The sequence below is a fragment of the Pteronotus mesoamericanus genome, unplaced genomic scaffold (genome assembly GCF_021234165.1).
Source record: "Pteronotus mesoamericanus isolate MK-2021 breed Mesoamerican mustached bat unplaced genomic scaffold, CSHL_Meso_final contig_22, whole genome shotgun sequence".
NCBI classification, from domain to species: Eukaryota; Metazoa; Chordata; class Mammalia; order Chiroptera; family Mormoopidae; genus Pteronotus; species Pteronotus mesoamericanus.
In genome coordinates, this window is record NW_026555090.1 from 4,196,677 (window position 1) to 4,207,590 (window position 10,914).

General features: G+C 48.1%; 1 pseudogene; it reads left to right on the forward strand.

The window, feature by feature from the left end:
• The first annotated feature begins 4,671 nt into the window (after nt 1-4,671).
• On the forward strand, nt 4,672-7,599 carry LOC129068729 (cell division control protein 42 homolog; annotated as a pseudogene).
• The last annotated feature ends 3,315 nt before the right edge of the window (nt 7,600-10,914 follow it).

Sequence of the window (10,914 nt, forward strand, 5' to 3'; positions counted from 1 at the left end):
AATGTGTAACATTGCCTTCCGAGTAGGCCAGCGGGGTGTACACAATGTTCTCAGCTCTAACCACACACATGCGCGCCAAGCAGGGGCTCCTGCCAGCTGTCTGATGGACATGTGCTCCGTCTGCTGTTGAGAAGCCTAAGTGAGATAATGTATGTGGAAGAAACAATGACAGTTCTGGTTCTGTTTGTTTATTGTGTGTTTACTATGTGCCAGGCACCGCGTACTCAATCATTTTGTGTGTATTACTTCCTTCAGTCCTCACAAAACCTGTGAGATAAGCATTTTTATTATTTTTATGGATAAATCAGTGAAGTGCTTGGATTTAGTGAGATTAAAAAGGTGCCTGGCTCATAGAAAAACCTCAGCAAATGTGGTGGCTGCAGCAGCCACTTTTACTACCTTATCAAGAGCCAAGTGTGCACATCATCTTCCAACACTATGTGCAGTGGGCAGCCTGCCAGCTCCATGATGACATTGCATTGGCAGCTTGAAATTGACCACGGTGGGAGTATTTACACCACAGAAATCAGCAAACACTACAGATCAGGATTTTTTTTTTTTTTTTCTGAAGAGCCCATTTCCCCAGCATGAATACTAATATTATACTCCTACTGACATAGAAATAATTTTAGAATTAATTGGCCCCTACAGAAGCCAATATACCCAAAAATGGGCCCTCCCAGATTTCTTAGATGATAATTAGTCTGATAATTAAAGCTAATCAGAAAAGAGTTTAACTTCTGTGGAAGCAGGTGAAAACCTTACAGGGGGCTAGTGATCAGGGGCAAATGGTTTGGAGAACCTCCAGGCCCAGGTTGGAAAGGCAATGTTTCCAGTCATGAAGGCTTCTTGATAGGTAATCTGTCGTCACTGGGTAAGTTGGGTCTCGTTGTGACCTGCCAGAGCATTTTTTTGAAAGTAAGCGTGCTGCTCAATAGACCATTTGAACAGAGCTGTACAGAGAGGGTAATTCCAGGACAGGGTGAGAAACAAGACAGAGCTGGGCAGACTGGCTTTGGCACAGGGCAATGTGCAGTTCCAGTTCCATGCCTACCCCCACGGGAACTCAGGAAAGTCACTTGGAATCTCTGATCTTCTCCACAAAACATGGGGTTTAATCTAGAAAGAGCTGCAGGAGTCATCCAGCCCATGACTGGCCTATAGAAATGCTATGTTCACAGAATGCTCTGCAGGCTATACAGCATTGTACCAATGCAATTGCCATGATTTCATGGCAATATTTCTACTTACTTTAGTGTAAAGCTAAGAGGTAGTGTTGTAGGGAAAGAAAGCTGGCTTGGTGTTGGGATGTGATGGCTAACAAGCAGAGAAAGAAGAAACTGATTGTGTGCATCTCTTGTTTATCAAGCGACCAAATGTTTCCTGAGGAGCCGTAGTTATCAACTCCGGGATGCCTCCATGTCTTGCACACCCTCCTGCTGGTTGGCGATGATTTGTAATCATATCCCTGCCATGCCCCCCACAGTTTATGAGATTGGCCATGAGAATTTTTGAGGGCAGGGCTTAAATTGTATTCATTTCTTCACTGAACTCTACTACGTGCTTCTAAGGAGATCAGAGGCAGATGAGACATACCACTCGGATGGGCGCTGACTGGGGCAGGCGGCAGAGAGGAAAGTGCAGGAACCAGCATGCGGCAGGGTATGATGGCGGGCCCTGCCTGGTGAGATGCGGGCCAGAAAGGCCATTGAAGATGAGGAAAGGTTGGGGCCAGTAGGTGGCAAGGGGGTTGAAAAACGCACTCAGGGTGACTTGGGACTAGAGGTGACAATAATATGAGTCATGTGACTTCACAGGGAGAAGCTGAGTAGAGACGCGGCTCTTATGCTCCCAAGAACTTCTAATGCATTTGGAAGTGGGAACTGGAACCCCTGGGCCATGGCAGATGTAAAGAGACGTGACTGAGATTAGAACTCTCCAAAGCCAGGTGAGCGGCATGTCTAAATAAAGCACAACGCACAGGCTGAGCTGGGCTGCCAGGCCGGAGCCCTGTCCAAGCTCAGTCTACCGCAGGCCCCATGGCCAGACCGGGAGCAGGCTGCGGAGGGCATGCTGCGCTCTGCCCCGACCCCATGGGGTGGGCTGGCTGCCGGGAGAGGTGCGCGCTGTGCTGGAGGAGCTGTGTTCAGGTGACACCACTTGGCAGGCAACCTGAGACCCTGAACCCTTGGGCTTGGGGCCCTGGCTGTGCTGAACAAACAGGGGACACAATTCCCTGGCTTTCCCACTGCCCAGGGCTGGAAGCAGGCTCTACAATCCAGGCGCCTCTCAGTGGGCGCTCAGGTAGTCCCAACCCCTGCCCACAGGCAGTGAGTAGGTGTCCGAAGGGTGATAAAAAAAAAAAAAGAAAGAAAGAAAGAAAGAAAGTCATTCCATAGGTATGTCCCTGAGGGCTCAGGCATCAGGCCAGTGCTAGGGTTAATGGATTTGAAGGTTGTTTCTAACACTGAAATTCTACCTTTCTGCCAAAGTGCATTTGTGGGGGTTAGAGGAATTTATAGGTCAAGGATCCATAAACAGCAAGTCCTGTGACGGAAGGCAGGGGAGTCTGCCAGGTGCGCCGGAGAGCCTCCCCATGCTTCGGCCTGGACCCTGCCCGACCACCGCGCCCCGGGACTGGAGTGTGCGCCTTTCGGACGGCACTTCCCCCAGGACCTCCGATCATTGGTGCGTAAGGGTCTCTCTCCCCACCTGCACCAGAAGCTCCCAAAGGCAAGGGCTCCTCCTTTCTCTTCTGTGCCCGCTCCTCCCCCCCACCCCCCGGCCCCGGCACGTAGCCCAGTGCTTTCTACGGAGAAGGCACCCCACTGAGATTGGGGAACAGAATTAAAGTGGGGCATAGAGCAGGCCATCACCTGAGGTCTCTCCTTCCCACCCTTACCCGAAAGCAAGAACGTTCAGTCCCCAGATGAGAATGCAGGAACACGGTCCCTGTGACCTGCTGCCACCCGCTTCCATTGGAGCAGGAATGTGCAGCCCCGAGAAGATGGGCAGCCCAGCCCGCTGGGCGGGAGCCCGAAGGTGGCCTCCCGCCAAGGCCGCCAGGTCTGCGGAACATTTTGGCTCGTGTGGCCTCCTTGGGGAAGGAGAGCTGGGTCCTCTCAGTTGGCTTAATTTTGAAATGCTAGTTTGGTACACACAGGACCCACCACGGGTATCCAAGCCAAAGGTTGATCTGCTCCTGACGATCTTTTACTTTTGACGCTGGAATATCCTCCCTGGAAAGAGCTCCTCTCAACTTAGAGTTTGTCCCTTGTTGTGTTGAAGATAATCTTTCTCATCAGAAATAAATTATAGACATTCATGTGAGCTTGTAGGAGATGTGGCCCTGAAAAGAGATCATAGGTTAATTGAATATTTATACGTTGAATAATTGTATATGCATGCAAACCTCCTTACCTCCACCAGCGGTGTGTGGGTGTGTACAGACGTTTGTAGCCATGACGCCTTCCCCCAGGGAAGCCGTGTTGGGGAGCCGGCCCGGAGCCCGGGGTGGGGGAAGCTGGGCAGAGGCAGAGCTGTGAAGTCTGTCTCTCTCTCCTTCCGCAGGAGTCTCTGTGTGAAATCTTAGCATGCCTGGGTCCTCAGAAGGAAAACTGTTAGTTTGAAGAAGACTTACAATTATGAATGTTTAAGACCCGATTGAAATGTAAAAAGCTACACTTAAAAGCCGCACTCCCCGCAGTGTTCCATGCCAGGAATTTGGGTTTCAGTGTAAACCGTTCTCTCCACCTGCAGAACCAGAGGAGGTGGAGCCCTTGTGCCTCTCCAGGCAACAGGGCGCTGCCGGGATCCAGCCCTTCCTTCCCACCATCCTCAGGCTGCGCCTCTCTGCGCCCCTTTGTCCAGTTGTCCACCTCTACCCCCGCCTTTCCCTAGAGGCTCTGTAGGGCCTGAACATGCCCCCTATTCCCCGGTCTCTCTGCCTCCAGACCCTCCCTGTCATCTACGGCAGAGAGTCTAGGCTTTGATGAGCAGGTGCACCCCCATCAGGGCTCGAGGAGCCCCTGGAAATGAGGCCAAGTCCCAAGGGCTCCCCAGGCATGGTGGGGGGGGGGGCGCCGAGAGCTGCCTGTCCAGCCCTTTCCCAGACACCTCCCCCACCCCCAGGATGATTACACACCTGGGGGCCTCAAAGCCCAGGGCAGCTCCTGCTCCACGAGGGGTTGTGAGGTTCGCCCCCCTCCTCAGTCACCACTGAATTCACCAGAGAGACAGAAGCATAGGAAAAAATCCTGTGTCCTGGCTGAAAATGGGGAAGGTTGAGACCACCAAGCCAGAGTTCTGAAGAATGTCTGCAAGATGCTCTGAGAACACAAGGAAGGGGCGGCTTGGCTGCAGGTGTGGAGGGAAAGGGGAGGGATTTCTTTCTCCAGAGTGACCTCCCGGATGCGGCCTGCATGGGCCTCGTGCTGCCGGTGGGTGTTAGAGGCTGAATTGTGTCCCTGCGAGTCCAAAATTTAAACATTGAAGTCCTTACTATTCCCTGGCACCTCAGAATGCCACTTTATTTGTACATAGGACCTTTATAGAGGGGATCAAATTAAAATAAGGTCCTTAGGGTGGGCCCTCATCCAATATGACTGAGGCCCGCATGAGAAGGGAAATCTTGTACAAAGGCCACACAGGGAGGGAGGAGCCCACGCGAAGATGAAGCCGGCGGTCCACAGGGAGCACAGGGGTGCGGAGCAGGTTCTCTCTCACAGGCCTCAGGGGGGGCCAGCCCTGAGGACCCCTTGATTTTGGACTTCGGCCTCCAGAGCTGTGAGAAGGTGCGTTTCTCTTCTCAAGGCTCCCAGTTTGCAGTACTTTGTTCCAGCAGCCCGCGGCCAGCACGGTGACCCGCTGAAACGGGCTCCTGCGGGGCTGGGGGCGGGGGCGGGGGGCGGGGGGCGGTGCGCGCCCGGGCGGAGGGGGCAGGGCGGGAGCTGTCGGTGTGGGGCCGGGCTGCGGCGGCGGCTGCCCCAGGCTGCCCAGCACAGACAGCGTGGCTGGCCCCGCACCTCCTGGGGGCTTCCCCTTATCTTCCCAGCTGATTAGATTCCCAGTCCAGCAAGACAGAGGGATTCCTGGTGTGACAGCCTGCCTGTCCCAGGTACAAACTGTAGCTCCAAACCGAGAAGTTAACACAACTCTCTACTGAAGGTTTTCCAGGGTGGGCGGGGAGCAAAATTTGTTAGGCTGCGCAGTTTCTTGTCATTAATGTCACCTGCCCTTCTCTCCACGTCCCTTCTCTTCCGAAGTCCCATGTGACACAGCAGCTGCTCAAATCGCCTTCGCTCCCCTCCCATTTTTTTTCTAGAAATATCCCAGCGGCACTGGTTCTTCCCTGCTTCTCCCACCCGTTCCCTCATGATCTTTCAACTTCCTTCTCCATTTTGTGTATTGTCACCCCCACCTCCCAGCGTTGGCAAAGTTACACTTTTTCTTTTAGATCAAATTAGTTTCTCTTAGCTTTTTCCTTATTCTCTTCTCCAGCCTTTGACCCAAACGGAACAAAAGCAGGGCCAGAGAAGAGTCCTTCCTCATTTTCCAAGAGGGAGTTGCAGTGACATCATTTAATATATACATGAATAATAGTACTGATAATAGAATAATTACTTAAGTTACTTCATAGGAAATGACTCATCCTACTGCTCAGAGTGTACCGATTAAGGCACATTTTGATTTGAAGCTCATCCTAATCAGAAAATATAATAAACAGCTAGGCTTGATGTGGCTAGTATAAATAATACACCTAAATTTTTGTTGATAAGTGGATATGGTAGAAGTAATGGGATTCATATCATTAAGGCCAGCGTAAGGGCTAAGACTGATGCGCTAATCAATATTAATACAAGCATTGACAATTCTAGCAATCATGAAGGCTTCTTGGTAATCACGTATATAATAAATATACACACACAGATATACAGTTGACTCTGGAACAACATGGGGTTAGGAGAGCTGACCTTCCATGCAGTCGAAAGTCCACGAATAATTTTTGACTCCCTCCAAATTAAATATTAATAACCTACTGTTAACTGGACGCCTTACCAAGAATATAAACAGTCAGTTACCACAGATTTCATATATTATATGTATTATATTCTGTATTCTTATAATAAAGTAAGGTAGCAAAAATAAAATTATTAAGAAAATTATAAGGAAGAAAAATATGTTTATAGTATTTACTGAAAAACAACTGTGTGTAAAGTGGACCCGCACAGTTGAAATCCATATTGCTAAAGGATCAGCTGTATATACCTGTTAATCCCAGTCATTTAGGAAAAATACAACATTTACATTTTTCTTTGCGTAGGCTGGAAATATTTGCCCAGAGATGCCCATGATTTCAGCCAGAACTCTGTACTTCCCAAACCACATACACACACAAGTCTGCCAATGCCCACAACCTCTGCTACCGGCTCCTCTCAGTGCCAAGGTTTCCTTCACAACATTGTTTTGTTTTTTGATTTCACATATAATACATTACCCTAGAAAATATACAGAGAAGCAGAAAGAAAACAAAATTAATTCTACTACTTAGAGAACACTATGAACATTTTTGTACATATCCTTTCAAGTTTGTTGTATTCAAATATACATGTGAATAGCCATGTGTCTATATATTTATCTATCTATAAATACACATTTACACAAGTGGGATTAAACATATACTATGTACGTATTTACAAAAATGGCATTAAACGCATACTGTTTTGTAATCCCTTCCGCCTTTCCTTCTCACTACGCTATTTGCAGCATCATTTTCAATGGCTACTTGGATGATTGTGGAAGGGTCCTAGGCAAGTAATTTTCTTCATGAGGAGGAGGAGGAGTTAGGGTCAGCGGCATTGCCACACTCTGACAGACAGGCGCTCACGAAATAATTATCGAGTGCCGCCCACACCCTGGCAGATAAGCTGAGGGCTTCTTCGGATTTGAAATATTTAAAGTGAATAAAAAACTGTTTCAGCAACACAGACAATTAAATGCGTTGTTGTGGGCGATGGTCCCCTTGATAAAACAGGCCCCCTGATATCCTACGCAATGAACAGATTTTCACCTGAGTACGTACCTGTGTCCGACTGTGTTTTCGACAATGGTGCAGTCACTGTTATGAGTGCTGGAGAGCCACATGCTCTTGGACTTTTTGATATGCAGGGCAAGAGGATTATGGCAGATTATGACCCCTGAGTTATCCACAAACAGATGTATTTCTAGTCTGTTTTCCAGTGGTCTCTCCATCCTCATTTGAAAATGGGAAAGAAAAGGGGAGGCTTGAGATAACTCAGCACTGTCCCGAGACTCCTTTCTTGCCTGGTGGGACCGAAATCAACCTCAGAGACGACTCCTCAACTCTTGAGAAACTTGCCAAGAACAAACAGAGACCTCTCGCTGCAGAGACTGCTGAAAAGCTGGCTCGTGCCCCAAGGCTGCCAGGTGTGCGACGTGTTTTGCACTCACAGAGCAAGGCCTTGAGGATGTATTTGATGAAGTGATGTTGGCTGCCCTGGAGCCTCCAGACCGAAGAAACGCCGCAGGTGTGTGCTGCTCGAACATCTCTCCGGAGCCCTTCCTGCACCGCTGGTGTAGGCATCATACTAAAAGCAATGTTTAAATCAAACTAAAGATTAAAAATTATAATTCGTTTCTGCAGTAATGACAAATGCCCTGCACCTACCCACAGCACTCATGTGAAACAGGGCCCACAGGTAAGGTCCTTTCCTCCTCTCAGCATGAGTTAATTTTGAGTGATTGTATATTGTCAGAGGAGTGGTCAGGACTAGTTTTTGTTCTGTGTTTCAAAAAAATTTTTTGTTTGTTTGTTGAGAAGCCAGGCATGATTGCGATGACTCTGTAGCAGACTAATTCAGGGGGTTGAAGCTGCTCTCAGGTTCTGCTCAGCAGAGTGATCTGGGGCATCTAGTTTTTGGGTTTTTTCTTTCTTTTTTTGGCAGGGGAGTGTGTGTGGGGTTAGTTTTTATTTAGTCCTCTTTTAAAATTCATTAACCATTGAACAGCCCTTTAGGGGCAGGGCTTGGAGTGATTCCACATCCCACTTCCTAGACCTGGTTTAGAAAACATGTTCCCCACCTGGTGCTCTTAGGAAGGAGTATAGTAAATGCCTCATTTAATAACACAGTACTTTCTGAAAGTTGCCTTTTCTCTCCACCCCTGCGTAGGTCCAGCATTTGATGAAACCCGGGAAAGTGGGTGGATCTGTCTTGCCCTCCTCTTTTCTAGGAGGCCCTATAGGTGCGACTGACTTTCAAGGGAATTTGTTAGCCATTTGCTGATTTTTTTGAAGTTAATTTCTAACTCTTTTCACTGATAAATTAAGAAAAGTATCGCACCTTTTGAAAAACATTAAATGGGTTGAGTACATAATTAAAAAAAAAAAGTTGTCTTCCTTGTCAGTCACGATCTTATATGCTTAACATAGATGCACGGCTTAATAGCGCGTGACATGGTATTCTAGACCACAGCTGAGCACCTGGCGCACGTGAGGGGCAGTGCGAGGGGACAGGCATCTGTGGAATGATGCGCAGCCTCTTTCAAGTTATGAGGATGGAGTCCTGCTCATGAAGAAGCTGGGGGTGAGGTGGGGGCGGGGGAGAACATTTAACAATATGGGACCAGTCAGGGGAGTCCCATAATTTCTGTTTTGCATGAGGAACCCTAGAGCAGCTAGTTGAGGCTCTCTTGTTTAATAAAAATCATGGACCGAATCTTATGAAGACTCTTCGTAAGTGTTAATAGGGATTTTATCAGCTTATTTTGGTTGCAGTTTTAATTTTTAAAAATGTTTAGGTAATCTCCACCTTCCCCAAATCCTAATTCTTGTAGATTCATTAATATTGAACCAATGCTTTCTTATGTCTCAATTCTTTGTATATGCATTTTTTCAAATTGATTAAACAAACAAACAAAAACCTTTCACCAAAAAAAAAAAAAAGGATAATTATTGATGGATTGAGAAAAACATCAAAGAAGGATTTCTCAAAGAGAAGAGCTAACTCATTTGGGACACATTAGAATGACTTTATTGGAGGGATTTGGGTCATGAGAGAGTTGTCCTTAGCTGAGTTGAAACATGATGTTCTCCAGCAACTCTGATAACTCTGGCTCGTAGGCTACTTTTTGAGTTGACAAGTTCCATGTCCCACAGGGAACTGCCCGAGGTTGCTAACGAGGGCATCTGTGAGTCCAGAGGTCTCCTGAGGGGGTTCCAGTGAGGACTTCAGGCTTGTTTTATGGACACACCCACACTTTAGGGAACTCTTCAAACCAAACTTTCTGGGATTTATGCATCACCACACAAAAATTTCCCTTGACTTAGATGACCAAGGGGGAAAACAACACTGTTTTTCATAAACAGTTGAATCTCTTGGCCTAGGGAGCAGAGGCTGAGGAAACACTATGAATGGAGCAGAATCATATAAATGTCCATGTGTCTTCGTCAAGGTCAGAGGCGGACCTCCCAGGCTGCTGTCCAACACAGGTTCTGTGCAATGGCTGTGGTAGAGGCTACGAGGAGGGTGGAACAGGCCCTGCATGTCTTCATAAACGCCCCAGAGGCTGAAAATTGTGGCCGAGATATCTGGCATTCTTGAACATTCCAGGCAGTTCAGGGGCTTGGGACGAGCCCATGTGAATTTAAGGGGAAAGACATAAGGACCTTCTGGAATGCACCATAACCCAGGCTGGACCCCTGTGATCTGAGATTGGAGAAAGGAGGCACTTGTCGGCTGACGGCTCCCTCCTCCGCGCCACCCCGTCTCAGAGTGACTCGCGGAGGCACGACGCTGAGGTCCTCTCCTTTGGGCGACTGATTTCTCGTGGTGCAGAGAGGCTGCCTGCCCTGCCCGCTCAGTGGGTTCTTTCATGCCCTTCCTGTCAAACAGGAAGCACAGGCAGGGCTGCTTCAGCTGTGCAGTTGGGGTGACCCATAAAGCCAGCCATCCTTAGTTAGTACAGGAAACATCTTGTAGCTTTAGTGGGTGGTATTGAGAAATATGCCCCCAAATGCCAGTCTCGCATCACACATCAAAGTAGATTTGATTGGCTGATACTGGGATCAGTCTTCGCCTTCCCTGACCCCTCTATGCTCTACGCATTAACATTTCCATCTAGATTTTTCACCTCCCTGACTTCCAGGGTTATTAACACTTTCGATCAAGGCTAACACTGTACTATCAGGTTTAGTCCCACCTTTGGGAGGCATGAGAGGCCTGCCAGGGTGGACGATGTGCTTGAGGCGAGACGTGGGCTCCCCTGGCCCACCCCTTCGCCAACACCCACAGGTCTCTGCCCAGGGCTTGCTCTGTTTCTCCTCCTGCAGGTTAGCCACCCAGAAGCTGGGGTCTGGTTCTTGCTAATATGCTCAATAGCTTGCGGCTCTGCCTCCTTGAACTGGGTGAACTATAGTAGAGAGTCATTGATCTTTAGGTCAAAAGGCCCTAGTTTTTAAATTTTTAAAAATTGTAATAAAATGCACAATATAAAATTTACCAGCTAAGCCATTTTTAAGTGCACAGCTCAGTGGCATTAAGCACAATCACACCGCCGTGCAGCTATCACCGCTACCCAGCTCCAGAGCTCTTTTCATCCTGCAAAACTGCAAATCGGTACCCATTAAATGACTCCTCGTTCTCCCCACCCCCCGGCAACCACCCTTCTACCTTTTGTCTCTAGGAATCTGATGACTCTAGGTACCTCAGATAAGTGGAGTCATGCAATATTTGCCCTTTTATGACTAGTTTGTTTCAGTTGGCATAATGTCTTCCAGGTTCATCCATGTGGGAGCATGTATCAGACTTGCCTTCCATTTTATGGCTGAATAGTATTCCACTGAGTGTATATTCCATATTTTGTTTATCCATTCATCCATCCACGAACATCTTTGTT